This window comes from Delphinapterus leucas, chromosome 5 (genome assembly GCF_059928025.1).
Source record: "Delphinapterus leucas isolate spDelLeu-1000000601 "Yukka" chromosome 5, BTC_Dleu_Yukka2, whole genome shotgun sequence".
In the NCBI taxonomy this organism is placed as follows: domain Eukaryota; kingdom Metazoa; phylum Chordata; class Mammalia; order Artiodactyla; family Monodontidae; genus Delphinapterus; species Delphinapterus leucas.
The window spans coordinates 106,745,377-106,763,196 of NC_143133.1; the positions used below are offsets into that span (position 1 = coordinate 106,745,377).

The window sequence follows — 17,820 nt, forward strand, 5'->3', positions numbered from 1 at the left end:
GCCCTAAATGTTCCAAAAAGTTTTTTTTTCAGCGTTGGGTTTTTTAAACAATATTATTGTAGTGAAATATACAGAACATAAAATTTTAACCATTTCTACAGTTTTTATTTATAGAAATATCACCACTTAAAAGAAAATGTCCCTTAAGTCAGGATACATTGTTAAATGGAGAAGAGAACGGCTAGTAATTAATGCTCTCTTTTTATAAAGCCAACTTACTTCCAAAAGCCAACTTACTTTTCCATTATAAAGCCAACTTACTTTTCCATCAGAAAGGTGTAAACCGGGGAGTCAAGAAAAATACCTTTAGAGATTTGGGTTAAAAATACATTAGCGATCTGGGTCAGCATCCACCTCCCAACTCCTCTATTCCCCAAGTGCTGGCCACCCTGTGGTCTGACACCATTGAAGCACTTAGATCTCTTAGCATCAAGCATCATGAGCACTGTACTCCAACTTAAATAGTACACACTCCAAAGAAAACATTCTGAGCTACTGAAGGTCAAGGATATATTTTCAACCAGAATTGTTTCACAATAGAGGTAGATTAAGAGGAGGGATGGAAAAAAGACTCCAAAAATTTTTAAGTGCCAAAACTTACTTTTCAATTTGTCAAAGATTAACCACAAATAAATAGAGAAAAAGAGAGAATGTTATAATCATGGCTGCAGGAAAACTGACTGCTGGACATGAATACTGCCTTTTCCTCCTGATGCAATGGATCCTGCCCACAAAAAAATAAATTCCATCACATATTATAGATACACATACACACACACTCTTATATATTCAGGATATACAAGGAACACCCACCAGTCAATAAGAGAAAATGGGAAAAACATGGCAAACTTTCATAGAAGAGAAAGCATGAAAGGTTAATAGCCATATGATAATATATCTTTAACCTCATTAATAATCAGGAAAATGAAAATTAAAATCACAGTAAGGTAAATTATACTAAACATAAATTACATCTCAATTTTAAAAACACACAGTAAGATACGATTGCACACCCACCAAATAGGCAAAAATATTTGAAATCTGATCACACTAAGGTCATCAAGCCAAGGGCAACTGCACACACCAGTGTAGTCTATCCTGGTACAGCCACTCTGGCAAAGACTTGTCATCACCTAGTAAAATTAAATATGCATATACTCTATGACCCAGCTATTCCATTCCTAGGTTTATACATTTAGAGAAACTCTAGCATATAGACAACAGGAACTATGTTCATACCAGTCTTCCTCACGATTGTGAAAAGTTACACAAACAACACAAGTGCCCATCAGCAGCAGAAAAGATAATTAAATGTGGCATATTCTTACAATGCAATGCTATACAGCAGTAAAGTAAATAAAATATAGCTCCATGAATAAACATGGATGAATCTCAAAAACAATCTTGATTAAAACAGCAAGGTACAGAAGAATACAAGTTATATTCTATTTATTCAAAGAGCCAAAGCAGCTAAAATTAAACAATTTATTGTTTGGAGATAAACATACATAAGACAAGGGAATGACTTTGAAAATGAAGGATGATGGTAACCACAGGAGGCAGAGAGGGTGAAGAAGATGCAATCAAGGAAGGGTACCCAGGGTTTTCTAAGGTACCGAAAACGTGACATGCCACTTCTTAAGCTATGTAGTAGGTGCCAGTGTTCATTTTATCACTTTTCTTTAAATTATACATATATTCTATTATATGTATGTGTATGATGTATCTCTCATTTTAAAAAGTAAAATAAAAGCCAAATGCTATTTTTTAAAAGAACAACTTTGAGGTTTCAGTTTCAAGATGGTTGATAGCCTGGTTCTCCCACCTGAATCCCTAATGAAGTGAAAGCACCAAAAGATAAAATAGAAGAATTCTGTAAGATTAAAAAGAGTTTACTGGACACGGACCTAGAGAACAAACGTATGGACACCAAGGGGGGAAAGGGGGGGTGGGAGGGATGAACTGGGAGATTGGGATTGACTTATACACACTAATATGTATAAAATAAATAACTAATGAGAACCTGCTGTATAGCACAGGGAACTCTACTCAATGCTCTGTGGTGACCTAAATGGGAAGGAAATCCAAAACAGAGGGGATATATGTATACATATGGCTGATTCAGTTTGCTGTACAGTAGAAACTAACACAATATTGTAAAACAACTATACACCAAAACATTTCTTATTAATGCACTATATATATATATATATATATATATATACACACACAAAATTTTACAAAGCCACCAAGAGGTTTCTGATCAACAAAGTCATGAGTTTAAAAAGCAGAAGGGTGTGACATATACACACTACTGTATATAAAATAGATAATTAATAAGAACCTACTGTATAGCACAGGAAACTCTACTCAATACTCCTTAATAGCCTATATGGGAAGAGAATCTAAAAAGAGAGTGGATATATGTATATGTGTAACTGATACTTTGCTGTACACCTGAAACTAACCCAAGATTGTAAATCAACTCTACTCCAATAAACATTAAAAAAAAAAAAAAACAAGAAAAGAGAAAGAGTTTGCTGGAAGAGAATTTTAAATGCACAAGAGATTGCAACAAAATTCTGGAAAACAAAACAAGAGATGGGAATGTAGTGACAGATGAAACAGTGAGGGGAGAGCTGCCACCCATGGGCCACCAAGGAGACAATCTGCTCAAGAGAAGCCCAGGGAGGCTCCAGGTTCAGAGTCAACAGGTATCACAGAGCGGGGAGGATGACACAGGGCAGCAAACAGGGGGATAAAGTGATGATGGTTAGCACGCCCCCCCCCCCGCCTCCCCACCCTCTAACAGAGCCTTCAGGCAGCATGGCCAAGTATAATGACAAACATCTGGGGGTTCATCTCTAAAGGAACAGAACCAATCGTGGCAGCAGGGCATGAGAGATGGCTTGTGGAGGTTTCCGATGTGACTCTTGGTTCCTCAGAGTAAATCCTCCTCATCAGGGCATTTTCGGGGTGAAGCAAAGCTGGTCAGTGGACCACTCAGTAGCCCTGCCCCCCACTCCCACACACACATACACACTGAACTCTGTTTAGAATTCCTGCTCAAGGGAGAGGTGGCAGGGGCTGGGGGGCGGGTGGGCGGGCGGACTCTACATATAGATGTTTTCGAGGTAGTAAACTCTCCCCAGTCCTTCATCCTTAATTATGAAGAGGCAACCAGGCCTACAAGGAAAATCAGTAAGCTTAGGGGTAAAAAACTGACACTGAGGGCTTCCCTGGTGGCTCAGTGGTTGAGAGTCCGCCTGCCGATGCAGGGGACATGGGTTCGTGCCCCGGTCCGGGAGGATCCCACATGCCGCGGAGCGGCTGGGCCTGTGAGCCATAGCCACTGGGCCTGCGTGTCTGGGGCCTGTGCGCCGCAATGGGAGAGGCCGCAGCAGTGAGAGGCCCGCGTACCGCAAGAAAAAAAGAAATTGTCTCTTTTGAGACTCTGACTTTGGAAAATTATAGGCTCTAACATGGGCCGAAAACCAAAATCTCACGTCAATGCTGGCAGGTATCAATATGTTGGCCCACGCAAAACAGAAGGAAATAGGTGCAGGAAAGGCAGAACGAGAGAAGAGGCTATGTGATCACGACTCCTGACTTTTTAGCCTGTTCCACAGTCCTTAATGGGTCCACTGGTGTCATCAAGATGGGCTGTTAAGTCCTACATCTTTAAGGTTTTTTTTATTTTATTTAAGTTAATTCGAGAGGGCCTCTGTTCTTTCCAACCAATAAACTCCGACTAAGACAGCAGGCATCTGCTGTCTGGAGCTGCACAGTAACCAGGACACACCACCCTGTCTGCTGTACCGCGGGGACACCCTGCCTCTCCCTGTACCGATCGGCTATCAGAACACAACATGGGCTCCCACGGCCTGTCATCCTGTCAGCATTACGCACAAATGGGAGCCACGCGGCACTGCTGAACATCATTACAGTTACATGTGATCAAATACGCCTGATAATTAAAACGTCAGAATCCAGAAGTGAACATACAGGGTATTCAATGAAAACTTGAAACTGTGGAACAATTGGAAAAGGAGAATGTTAACTTGACTTACAATATGGAACAAGAGAACAAATCGTGCAAGATTTGGAAGAAAAAGAACAAATTAATGTCTTTTGTATGCCCACTGAGTTTTTCAATCAGCCTGAAAAATTAGAAAGCCAAGCAAAAATTCTCTTTCAATGACATGAATAAAGCTGATTTACTTAGGGCACAAAATGCCATTGTCTAGACTAATCTGAGCTGAACAAGAAAAAAAATAATCTTTGAAGTTCAAGCAATAGAAGGAAACTCTTTTGCATATTTGGAAGGTAACTTTCATGCATTCCCTGGCTGAATAACCAGAGTCAAACCACAGCATGAGAATCTTAAGCCAATGTCTGAGACCTTGAAAAATGGATACAGATGGTCCCCCGACCTACAATAGTTAGACTTACGATGGTATAGGAGCCACACGCATTCAGTAGAAACTGTATGTGGAATTTTGAATTTTGATCTTGTCCCATGCTAGTGCTAGGCAGTACATACTCTCTCACAGTGATGCTGGGCAGCTCCCAGTGAGGCACACGATCAAAAGGATAAACAACCAATACACTTACTACCATTCACTCCCATACAATCATTCTGTTTTTCATTATCAGTACAGCATTCAATACCTTACATGAGATAGTCAACACTTTATTATAAAATAGTGTTTTGTGTTAGATGATTTTTCCCAACTGTAGGATAATATGAGTGTTCTGAACACATTTAAGGAAGGCTGGGCTAAGCTATGATGTTCAGCAGGTGAGGTGTATTAAATGTGTTTTCAACTTACAATATTTTGAACTTACTGTATTGAACAATACAATGGGTTTATAGGGATGTAACTCCATCGTAAGTCGAGGAAGATCTGTACTGCACAACTGAGCAGGGAAGAAAATGGCCACCAGGTGAAGGGTCAAGGGATGGAGTATGTATGACTACCAGCCAGACTTGTCTTTCCTAGTTTCTGATTTCACAAACCAGTAAAATTACATACACATACACACACACACAAGCAGAGCCAATTCAACTGCCAATTTTCTATATTTCCAAATAAAGATAATTCACTTGAGCCCATTGCCATTACTAGAAGTAATTACATCATTAAATTTTTTAAAAAGATATTTTAATGCCAAAAAAGTAGGAAGGGCTTGATCTTAGCATTTTCTAAAGCCCTTGAAAACAGCACAGGCTAGAAAATACACTTAAACTAAGTCAATTTTGTTCCAGCTTAGCAGGTGTTGCTTTAGCTGTGATTTGTGATTCATTCCCTAACCCCCAACTCCATTATTCCATTAGTCCCTTTCCTCAAAAGCAATAAATAGGCAAATGGAACATTTAAGAATTGGGCTTCCCTGGTGGCGCAGTGGTTGAGAGTCTGCCTGCCGATGCAGGGGACACGGGTTCGTGCCCCGATCCGGGAGGATCCCACATGCCGCGGAGCGGCTGGGCCCATGAGCCATGGCCGCTGAGCCTGCGCGTCCGGAGCCTGTGCTCCGCAACGGGAGAGGCCACAACAGTGAGAGGCCCGCGTACAGCAAAAAAAAAAAAAGAATAATGCAACATTTAGGAGCCCCAAACATGATACAGATGGCTTCACATATGTAAGGGCTGAAAAGCGTCCCTTGTTGATTAAAGGAAGACAGATTTGGATAGATAAAGAAAGAGGAAAACCAAGCGCGTGATGAACACAGTATGGTATGAACAGAGGGACATTAAAGCAGGAACGGGAATGCTTTAGGGGATGCTAAGGAAGAGGCTCAGCTGAGGGGAGAACGGACAAGGGGCACCTGTGTGATCTAGAACTGGAAAGTTCTTGGGGAGCTCACTGGACTGCAGGCTGCAGACCCGGGACTTTGTTTAGAAGCAACAAGGAATCTCCAGTGGAACTAGATGACAAAGGAAGCATATGGGCAACATTAACCCAACAGAAGCTATGATTTTAGCAGTAAGTTTTGGTAACTTTAGTAATTTCCTGGGCAGTTAAGCAGTTACCTCTAGTTCTGGCTCAAAAGGTTCCATTTGGGAAGATTCAGGCCCACCTATCTTGTGTGAAAATGCACTGTCACTGTTTCTGCACCTAGACCCTTGCGGGCAGTGACTGCCTTAATACCCCTGAAAATCATGTAATTTGCTCTGTCTTGGGTACGGCTGCCAACTCCTCTAGGATTTTGCTCTTGGTAATATGAAAGTATTCATTGGTGGAAATAAGAAAATCATGAAAGAGTGCTGTTTCAGAAGTGATCAATTAATAGAAATGTCCACTAGGCAACTGAAGATTCATTCATTTATCCGACAATATTTATTGAGCCCATATCTGGCTACCTACTGTGTGCCAGACACTTGAACAAAAAAAGATAAAGATCCCTGCCCCTAGGGCTTCCCTGGTGGCGCAGTGGTTGAGAGTCCACCTACCGATGCAGGGGACACAGGTTTGTGCCCTGGTCCAGGAAGATACCACATGCCGCCGAGCGGCTGGGCCCGTGAGCCATGGCCACTGAGCCTGCGCATCCAGAGCCTGTGCTCCGCAATGGGAGAGGCCACAACAGTGAGAGGGCCACGTACCGCAAAAAAAAAAAAAAAAAAGATCCCTGCCCTTGTGAAGCTTACATTCAAGTAGGGATACAATACAAACAAGAAACAATAAATACAGTGCCTACAAGTATGTAAAAAGTGCTTTGGAAAAAAAGATGTAAGATAAAAAGAAAAATCTAAAAAAGAAAAAAACTCAAATACTAATTGAAGCTAAGAGAAAAGATGAGTTCCCCAGGGAGTAGACTACCTGATTAATGCCCTTTCCACTTCTAAAACTCTACCACTTCAAATCAAGGAATTTGACACATATAACCTCAACCTTCTTGTTTAAGCAGAAGGTACTATCAAAGCATCACATTACTGTTGTGACTTAAAGAAATAACAGAGACCCATCACCAGGGAACTGTCCTCTTACAGATGAGAAAATGGAGGACAACAGAATTTAAGTAAGATCACCTTAGGGCACAAGAGAACTAGGGGCAGATGGGAGTTCCAGAACTCTCTAGCTTCTTGTAACTTTTAAGAGCAGAAGCCCTTTCAGTCACTTCAAAAGTACTTCAAACCCTCTTGGAGGCAATGAAAAATATTTTTATTACATAAATAGTTTAGCCATATAATGGCAATAATAAAAATAGCAAACACTTAACAGAGAACTTACTTGTGCCAGACACTCTTTTAAATCCTTGTCATGAGTAAGAAACTCACTTAATCCTCACAACAACCCTGTGAGGCAGTAAGACTTCAGAGTGAGTGGTTTTAATGCCACGCCACCCCTTCAATTATTTATGCATACCTTCACAGAGCATAATCCTTACCACTAATTAGGAAACTGAGGTCTAGATTTTTCATCTGGACTTGGCAGAATTAGATATTTGTATATCAAAAATGCAACCATTTAAGCTTCATTTGAAGTAAACATGTTTTAGAAGTAAAGGAAATTTGAAACTATATAATCAGTATTATGCTAAAAAAAATGGTATTTCAGTAATTCAATAAAGGGTCCTCAAAGGTATGTTTTCAACTAAATAGTCTTCAGAGAAAGACACTATTTCAAGACCCTAAGTAAAGTTTTTAAAAAATGAAATTCTAGTAAGGCAGATCTTTTTTTATGTTTCACTTGAACAAACCTTATGCTTTGATTTTCACAGAAGGGAAAGGGAGAGAGAAATACAAAGAAAAAAAGTTCTTTCCCCTAGTATTTGTCTAAGCATTTAAAATTTTAGATTAGATTTTAGAAAAATCAGAATCATGAGGCTTACCAGTAACATATGATAACATAATAAAATACAATAAATTTTTAAAAAACAAAGTTTCCTTTTCTCAACACACCAAATATAGATTGTGTAAATTCAATTATAAAATAAAGTGTTACTATGAATCTAAAGTTGATGATCTTTTTGCCTTCAGTTCACTAGGTTCATTTTCATTTCAATGGACTTTCCTATTAAAGAGTTTTGACTATATGTCACATACAATTACAATTCACTCCATGGATCTGTCCACATTCTTTAGTGGTACTGGAATTTCATCATATAGAATAACAGTTTAATACATGGATCATTGGCTACAGCTCACAACCATTTTAGAGATGACGTAATTTGCATGACACAGTAGGTATGTCTACACTGTTTGTATGCATGGATCTCAAAGCAACTTCTAAACCTTCACTGGTAAAACTGTCCCTCTCCTAACAAACTCCTTGTCTTTTTTCTGTGAGAGAAGAGAATTAATCTTCCTTACTGGAGCAAGGTTGGAGAGGCCAGGCTCCCAACTTTCATGCATCAGTATATTCAGATAAGACACAAAGAGGAAAACAGCATATGTTGGCTCCTATATTCAACATTCTTTTCTCATCCTTAGGAGCATCCCGCTTCATTGTGCCATATTTTTAAACATACAATCCCTCTGACCCTCAGCATATTTCAAAACCTCCATTGGCATACTACATATTTCTTTCTCCTTATCCTTACCACCACGGAGGGCCCAACATGAAGCTATTTTTGAATGGCCTAGTCACAGCTATTATCTGAGTGCCAAATGGGTGCAGGACACTGTGACGGCACTGTAAAGAATATAAACAAAAGTAGTAGAATCCTTGTCTTCAAACAGCTTTTAAAACTAGTAGGATTAGATAACCGTACCAGTCACTGTAGCCACAAGGTAGAATGAGAGCCAGAATTGAGGTGTTGTAGACGTTTAAGGGGGAGGAGGGACTCTGAGCTTTGCTGCAGCCAACATGTAGAGGGAAACATGATCTGTTATAAGATTCAGTGTCCCTGGGGTAAAAATAAACCGGTTGCTCAGAGAAAGAACAACTATTTTTGCTACTGAGATCAGAAAGCAATTCAACTGACGGTTTCTAAGAGAAGGTTCTGTTAAATGTAATAAAAATCCTAAGGATATTTTTTTTACAATAAACAAGGGTAAGTTTGAAGAGGGCTGAGAAGCTCTAATGAAAACCAAGAAATCTAACAATGACAAGAGGCAGAAGAGCAGGCCTCAGCTCTACCATGGCTGCAAACTCCACACATGCAGAAGATCGTGAAGCATGACTGACATTGAGAATAACTGCATTTCTCTGGGCGGAATGAGATAAAATCCACTGTGTTATTTAACTGAATTCATTTATCCTTATACAAACAGAATCACAAAGACATTCTGATGTCAACATTTGACATTTCATGTAAATAGAAAGTAGGTCATCAGTTGAAACAGACAAAAGTGACATATCTAAGAATTACTTTTTTTTTTTTTTTTGCAGTACGCGGGCCTCTCACTGTTGTGGCCTCTCCCGTTGCGGAGCACAGGCTCTGGACGCGCAGGCTCAGCGGCCATGGCTCACAGGCCCAGCCGCTCCGCAGCATGTGGGATCCTCCCGGACCGGGACACGAACCTGTGTCTCCTGCATCGGCAGGCGGACTCTCAACCACTGCGCCACCAGGGAAGCCCAGAATTACTATTTTTAAAACAAAGTTCCTAAAAATATCTCATCTAATATGCAATTGATTCTACAAATTTTTTTGTACCACTTAAATTTATATCAGCAGGCTTCCCTGGGGGTGCACTGGTTAAGAATCCGCCTGCCAATGCAGGGGACATGGGTTCAAGCCCTGGGCCGGGAAGATCCCACATGCCAAGGAGCAACTAAGCCTGTGTGCCACAGCTACTAAGCCTGCACTCTAGAGCCCGCGAGCCACAACTACTGAGCCCGTGTGCCACAACTACTGAAGCCTGCGCGCCTAGAGCGCGTGCTCCGCAACAAGAGAAGCCACCGCAATGAGAAGCCTACACACCACGATGAAGAGTAGCCCCCGCTCACCGCAACTAGAGAAAGCCCGCGTGAGGCAACAAACATCCAATGCAGCCAAAAATAAATAAATAAAATTTTTAAAAATTTATACCAGCACAGGTTCACAGTTTTCCCACTTTATAAGAACTGACAGGATCGTTTGAGGGAAGGATGACACTTTGTCAAGTTTAAAATTGGGGTAGAATTTCTGCTGGAGGCTACACAGGGCAAATAAGATAATCACAGATATCCCCTTAATTATTTGGCGATCTTAATTTAAAAGACTTTTGTTATAAAGGAATCTAGTTCTTCATCCAATCACTGAAAGCAAAAGTTTCCTCCTAAAAAAGAAATTTCTTTAGACGACAGAATCTAAGAATGATTGGTGGAAAGAGGTCAATTCTTTTTCCCTAACCAGTGACCTGCTCATTGCTCAACAGTGAACACTACACAGTCTTCTGAGGCAGGGTTTGCATACATTGATTGGAAATAAAAGCATTACTCGATCATATCAGCTCAGATTCCAATGATTAGTCCCAGGCCATTAATGACATCAACTCCAGGTTTCCAAATGGACCAACTATTAAAATTTATGAATGACTGACAAAAAAATTCCAATTCTTTTGCAAAGATTCATACACCTGGAAATGAATAACTCATCAAGAGGCAGAGTGGACGGGGTCAGTGTACAAATATTTACTCATGAACTTGGCTCCTACATTGCATCATTTTTCATTTAGTTTTACAGTCTGTGATCATATGTACCATTTGCCTAAAAACTCATAGTTCATAGAAAACAAAGAACATAAATTTTAAATGTGATGAGTCCTATTTATGTACTGATCTGTAACATTCTAAGTATTCAATACATCTCATTCATATAGTGAACACCATAGTGGCATTATTTATTTAGCCCTCATCTCATTCTACAAGGAATCTGAGATAGCTTATGAGAAATGCATGTATTAAGGAAGGAAATTAATAATCATGACCAAGGAGTGCTCACTTGGGCTACACACACACTAAAACTGGAATGATAGAGAGAAGATTAGCCTGGCCCCTGCACAGGGATGCCATGCAAATTCGTGAACCACTGCATATTTTTAAAAAATCATGACCAAGGAAAAAAATCATAAATTAGAGAAGAAAATGAAGACTGTGGCTGGTATAAGAGATATCGGAATAGAACTCAAATTTGGAGACCTATTTGAGTCCTACACAGTTACTACAGTTAAGCAGAGAATTCGAGTCTGTGCTTCCTAACAGCCAAGGTGAAAATGTCAATGTGATTAGTTATATGATTTTCTATGAGGAACAAACATCTACACTCCTTCAGGGAAGCAAAGCTGTTTCTTATCACTTACTGTGAAAGAGCTGCTCTAGGAGACTCTGAAAGATGTGATGGAAAAATTTCCCAATAGCATTTCAATGGCAAATAAGGTCACAAAGCTGGTTTTTTTATGTTGTCCCAGATTAAAACTGAATTCTACAATGGAGTCAAGATAATATGGCCAAGGCGCCCAATTTTGCAAGCAACATGGTGGACTGAGCTGAGAATAAAGAGCTGGAAGTCCAACAGTGTAGTTTAAGAGATTATTAGCACTAAAGTGCAAGAACAAAAATTAAAATAAACAGCCAAAATTATGATGCTTCTAAGTTTCCATCCTTACCGCCTTTCTCTCTTTGAACGAGTAAGTCCCTGACCAGTGTCATCTATTCCACAACTGAAACCACTTAATTATCTCCCCAATCTACATCTTCTAACCCAGAGCTAAAGTCTCCTTTTCATGTACGTATCTGACACTTTCACCTCAAGGTCCTACCAGCACCATTAACTCCACAAGTCCCAAACTAATCTAAGTTATCTGTCCTCTCAAACACATTTTTCCTTCTGCCATCCTCAGTTTGTCATAGAAATCCTATCCTCTCAGTCACCTGGGCTAACATCCTTGGAATCATTTTTTTTCCTTCCTCTCCATAACTGCCCCCTTCTGATCAACAGTCTGCCTTACTATTCTCCCTGTACGACTGACCCACGTTCTCTACTCCAGCCCCAGGGCCACCTTCCTGGATCAGATCCCCAGTACCTCAGGGCCATCACAATAGCCTCCTGAATTACTGTATTCTCTCTCCCCACTCCAATTTCTCATATACACTACTGCAAGAATAATATTTCTAAGGTTGTGACTATGTCAGTCTACTAAAAAAAAACCTGTAGCAGGTTCCCTCTGCTTACCTGAAGCAAACCAGTCTACCTAAGCCCCCAGTGGCTTTCTCTCTTACACACCCTATGCTCCAGCCAGTCCATAAACTCGTAAGTCTAGCCACTCCCAAAGTAAGCTCGATCTTTCCTCTTGTTCACAGTAGTATGGCCCTGAGATGCCCTCCCCTTCACCTCTACATATTTAAAGACCAAGTTTAAATGCCACCTCATTCAGGAAGGCTTCCATAATTCTCTCTGTAAGAAGTACCACTTCCTCTTGCCGCCTCCCCCCTACACTTGTCTAGGGCTGTAATCCCAGAGGAATGACCATATCCTACCCTCAGCCTCTTGCTGTCTAGCCTATGCTTGAGACCGCTCCACAATCGCCATCCTAAACACACACTCGGTCCTGGCAGCACACGGCTCACCGTCACCCCTCAGGTTCCCTCCACAGCACTTTGTTCATACGTGAATCACTGCACACGTTGATTCTACTGTAGTTCGCTGTTTACACGTCTACCTCCTCCAGGGCAAGGATCAAATCTTACTTATCTCTGCAATCTAACGTAGTCAGCTCTCCACACACCATCCGAGCTTAATTCCCTGCAGAACGGGTCTTTTCTTGCTTATTTCTTGTGTCTCTCCCACGAGAATGTCCCCTCAGTGAGAACACAGACTTTGCTTGCTTTGATCTCCACTATTTTCCCAGCATCTAAAACAGTGCCTGACAAATACTAGGTGATCAAAAGTGTAGGATGAATTGATAAATTGATGCATGATTCTCACTGTCTAGCCCAGTCCTGGCACACCATAGTGCCAAAAAAATAAAAAGTTTGCTGAATGAATCCTGTCTTGTGTAAAAGTTATTTTTATACACATTTTACAAGCTCTAACAGTTAGTGATCTTGATATCCTACTCTGGTACCTAGCGTAGTGCTTTATACATAGGAGGTCCTTGATTGATTTCTATTAAATTGAACAGGTAGTTCAATAAATTAATACCTTACTCGAGCTTTTATCTTCTAAATCTGAATTTGTCTCATCTCGTCAATAAAGAGGAATCTGTATTACTTCTTATGACACAGGATGCCTCCCTCCCGGGGGGAAGGCAGCACTGCAGAGTGAAGATTACCAGCGGTGCTGTCAGAGAGGTCTGGGTTCGGGTCCCAGCTCCGGCACTGCTCAGGTGTGTGACTTTGAGCACACTATTTAACCTCCCTTCAGCTTCCTCCTTCGAAGAAGATTAGGAGGACCTCCCAGGCAGAGCAGTCTATTTACTTCACAGCTAAATGAACAGCCAGTCCTAAATCCTTTATTACCCCTTCTTTACCAGCCTTAAATCGTTCTAACTCATGTTAGACTATTTTAATATATGTTGCCTGAACTTGAGTGGGTCATTATTTAAAATAGCAGTGGATTATGTTTACAAGGCATTAATTCTCCATTAACTTTTCATGACCTTACAGCCCTTCAGCACTCATCCTGAAAGCACAGGTGACTTGAGCACATGACTGCCATCATTCCTAAGACTTTCTGGAGTCACAGCAACATAGTGGCCCAAGGTGGCACTACCTCACACAGAAGGGCAATTCTCTTTCCCACACAGGAACCAGCACAACAATCTGATAAGTGATGGGTACAAGAACTAGACCCATCAAATACATTACACAGTGACATGACCCTGGCTTAAGATGGGACGAGTTATTTTTAAAAATAATAATAAAGGGCTTAATGCTAATGTAAGTGCATCTCGATCAAAATGCATTCAAATCCCTCTGGAGGACAATTCCGTCAGGACGTAGGGAGTGCTTAGCCAGGACTCACAAAGACGAATGTCACTCATCAGGTATGAGGTTATGACTCAGTCACAGGATTCACTGAGATTCACGCAGATGGGCGGAGAACACAGTGGGTCTTCTGCACAAACATTAAGCGGTCTTTTTCTAAGAGCCTTATTTAATAAAAAGCAGTGACCTACCAAGGAAGATAATAGCATAGAACCAATCTTTAAAAGACAGAATTCAAAAGATCATTCTCTCACAAATCTTGATATTACTGCCTGGCACAGAAAATATTTGCATAAGGAGGCACAAAAATATTTTTTGCATTAGTAAATACTGTCAGCATGGAAGCAATATGAAAATGTAAGACTTTACTGTCAAGTAGTAAACCAAACAAAAAGCAACTGAAAGCCAAATCTCTGTTGCTCATGTGAAAAGAACACTTGAGAATAAAAGGTCAATAGAACTTTTGTTGGCCCCATAGCTAAGGCTGGCCACCTTGTGAGCTGACAGAGCTGTCCACTATTCTGAGAGCACCTACACCATGTTGAGTGTCTGAATGCATTTTCTCAAAAGTCAACAAGCAAAAAGCACAGTGCTAATGGTGACCTGAATGAAGCTGTGACAAATGTCCTGCTTGAAGATAATCTTCAATAGCGGCAGTTATTGGTTCAGTACCACCAAAAGCGTTCCCAGAGTTTAAAAGGCCCAGGTGTAGCTGTGCTATTTTATTTTATTTTATTTTAAAAATTTATTTATTTATTTTTGGCTGCATTGGGTCTTCATTGCAGCACGCAGGCTTTCTCTAGTTGTGGTGAGCAGGGGCTACTCTTTGTTATGGTGCGCAGGCTTCTCATTGTGGTGGCTTCTCTTGTTGCGGAGCACAGGATCTAGGCGCGCGGGCTTCAGTAGTTGTGGCACGTGGGCTTCAACAGTTGTGGCTCACGGGCTCTAGAGCACAGGCTCAGTAGCTGTGGTGAACGGGCTTAGTTGTTCCATGGCATGTGGGATCTTCCGGCCCAGGGCTCGAACCCATCTCCCCTGCATTGGTAGGCAGATTCTTAACCACTGCGCCACCAGGGAAGCCCAGATGTGTTATTTTAAATTCAGTTACTCCCACTTAAAATCCATGATTTAAGGTGTTGGAGAGAGGGAGTAGGCAAAGCAACTTCCTTCCAAAATCAGGAGATAAAGGGGCAATACCTACCGCAAAAGAGGTTAAGTGACAGTGGCTAAAAAAAAAAAAAAAAAAAAAATCAACAAAAATATTGAATAAATAATCTTTAATAGCAGAACTTGGCAAGAATCCCTGATACTTTTCAGTGTAAGAATGTGGTCCCAGTTCTGTGATCTTTCACACTAACAGGGACTTTTCCTAAACACAGAACTCAACATCTAAGGAATTTAAAACACTTGATAATAGTTAATTCAATTCCCTATTACATTCCTTCCTGGTTAAAAAAAACACAAATTTTGCAAAATGTATTTTGCCCATAGAGGATGGGAAGCACCAAGATGAAATGAATGACTTGAGAGTAAAATGCATCCCTCTGCCTCATGGCCAGAAGCAAAAGTGAGACATCCTATGGCATGAAGAGCGACTTCATCAAAGATTTTCACAGAAATAGCAGAGCCCACACATCCACAGGAGTATAAGCCCCTTCAAAGACTACACGCTCGTTACAAAAATGCCCGCCAATGCTCAAGACATCTTAGGAACAAATCTTTTAAGGCTGCCTTCACGTATATAACATTCTTTTGAAATCTTCAACTGTGACAAATTTGGGTCTTTGAAAGTGGAATTTGATATCTGTAAGTTGGAAATACATTGAGAAAATAAAGGGAATCATCAGGCTGGATTTTATTTTTAATCAAAAGAACAAGTGCTTTCCTTATGCGGCTTGTAAACTAATACTTCCAAAGACAATTCTTTAAACCTATTCCAAACTCCCTTTCTAAGAGCAGCAGCTATGGAATAAGCAGGCAGCCTCCCTAGATGACCTCTTTGAAGGGCACCTTTTGCTTTTTAGGATGTCTTTGGTTTTGGCATTGTACGTGCACTTAATTAGGTAGCAGCTAAATCTGATTCCACTTTTCCACATTATTCATTCATTCAACAAATATTTATGGTGCACCTAATACGTGCCAAGTGCTGTGTTAAATCCTAGCAAGATGATGGTGAGCAGGCCCACTACCTGTCCTCGTGAAGACGATTTACATAAGCACACAAATTATAACCCATAAGTCAGTCCAGTGGGAAAAAAAGACATATGGTGATGCAAAAACCCATTAAGAAATGATTAAAGAAGACAATGAGGTGATACAAACAAACTTTATTTAACACTTTATGAAGCGGACAATCTCCTTGCGGAGAACTGCAAAATGGGGTGGACAGCTGGAAGCCTTCATAGGATAAAGAATAAAGAACAAGGAAGAGAGGGGCTTCCCTGGTGGCCCAGTGGCTAGGACTCCAAGGTCCCAACATAGGGGAACCGGGTTCAATCCCTGGTCAGGGAACTAGATCCCACCTGCCGCAACTGATCCCGCACGCCGCACTAAGACCCAATGCAGCATGCATAAATTAATTAATTAATAGAACAAGGAAAAGAAAAATAGAAAACATTGGTGATCAGCTAGGGCCGCACAGTCACCCTTGTCTGGAGTGAGAAGGCCCAGAGCTGGCTTGGCCCTTGCAGAATGGCTGACTAGCTATGCTCACTGCGTTCCAGGTCAAGCAGAGCGGTTTCAGGGACACCAGAATCATCTAAGTGTCAGTTTGCTGAGGTGGCACCCTGGGCAGAAGCGGCTGCATCTGGGGCCTAGAAAATTATTTCAACAAGCATATAATAGTGAGATCCAGCTAGCGTAAAGAGGCTTCCCTGAGGAGATGTATTAGTTTGAGCTGAAGATAAATAGGAGTTAACTAATAAAAGCAAAGAGGACTATGTGGGGAGAGGTATGGAGACAGTGGGGATGGAGGAGAATGATGTTCCAAGTATTGTGAACAGCATGTGCAAAGGCTCTGTGGCTTTTTAAAAGACTGTGGGTACATTAAGAAGTGAAAGAGGGACTTCCCTGGCAGTCCAGTGGTTAAGACTTCGTGCTCCCAATGCAGGAGGCATGGGTTCAATCCCTGGTCAGGGAGCTAGGATCCCACATGCTGCATCATGTGGCCAAAAAGAAAAAGAAATGAAAGAGGGGACATCCCTGGTGGCACAGTGGTTAAGAATCTCCTGACGATGCAGGGGACACAGGTTCGAGCTCTGGTCCGAGAATATCCCACATGCTACGGAGCCATTAATCCCGTGTGCCACAACTACTGAGCTTGCACTCTAGAACCCGCAAGCCACAACTACTGAGCCCGTGAGCCACAACTACTGAAGCCCGTGTGCCACAACTACTGAAGCCCATGCCTAGAGCCCATGCTCCACAACAAGAGAAGCCACTGCAATGAGAAACCTGCGCACCACAATGAAGAGTAGCCCCCGCTCGCCGCAACTAGAGAGAGCCCACACACAGCAACAAAGACCCAACGCAACCAAAAATAAATAAATAAATTTATTTTTTTAAAAAAAGAATCTATTGTAAAAATCTGGAAGAGAGGGTGGAGCTAACACAGATGAGAGAAATGAATGGATCTGAGAGACACTAAGGATGTAAAAGCACTAAAGGTTTGGAAGTATTCTATATTCGTTATTTACTCAAAGAAAATGCTTTGGTTTTGCCTAAGAATTCCTTATTTGTTAATTATTTGCAAACAAAAAAAGTCATGCAAATGTCAGAGTTCTTTTTCAGAGTTCTGCATCAATTTTATCTTCTTTTAGATAAAGAAGAAAAAGTAACAAAGAGAAAAACAAAACTTAATAAGTATCTCATTTTATGTAAAAATGTGTGTTCCTGAAAAACTGAGCTACACCTGGGTAATAAAAGAACCTATATCTTATTATTGAGTAAATATTTCTTCCTTGCACAA

General features: G+C 41.0%; 1 protein-coding gene and 1 non-coding gene across 2 annotated transcripts in view; one reads left to right on the forward strand and one right to left on the reverse strand.

Moving 5' to 3' along the window:
- The window catches only part of LOC149749213 (uncharacterized), a 34,586-nt gene continuing 16,766 nt past the window's right edge, over positions 1-17,820 (reverse strand). Inside the window, exon 3 of the mRNA XM_089911273.1 lies at positions 1-17,820. This exon is cut by the window's right edge and continues 13,185 nt beyond it. The gene's annotated coding sequence lies outside the window, so the exon portion shown is untranslated.
- On the forward strand, positions 10,862-10,968 carry LOC115803998 (U6 spliceosomal RNA). Its single transcript, XR_004024804.1, has one exon. It is a non-coding gene; the product is annotated as a U6 spliceosomal RNA (small nuclear RNA).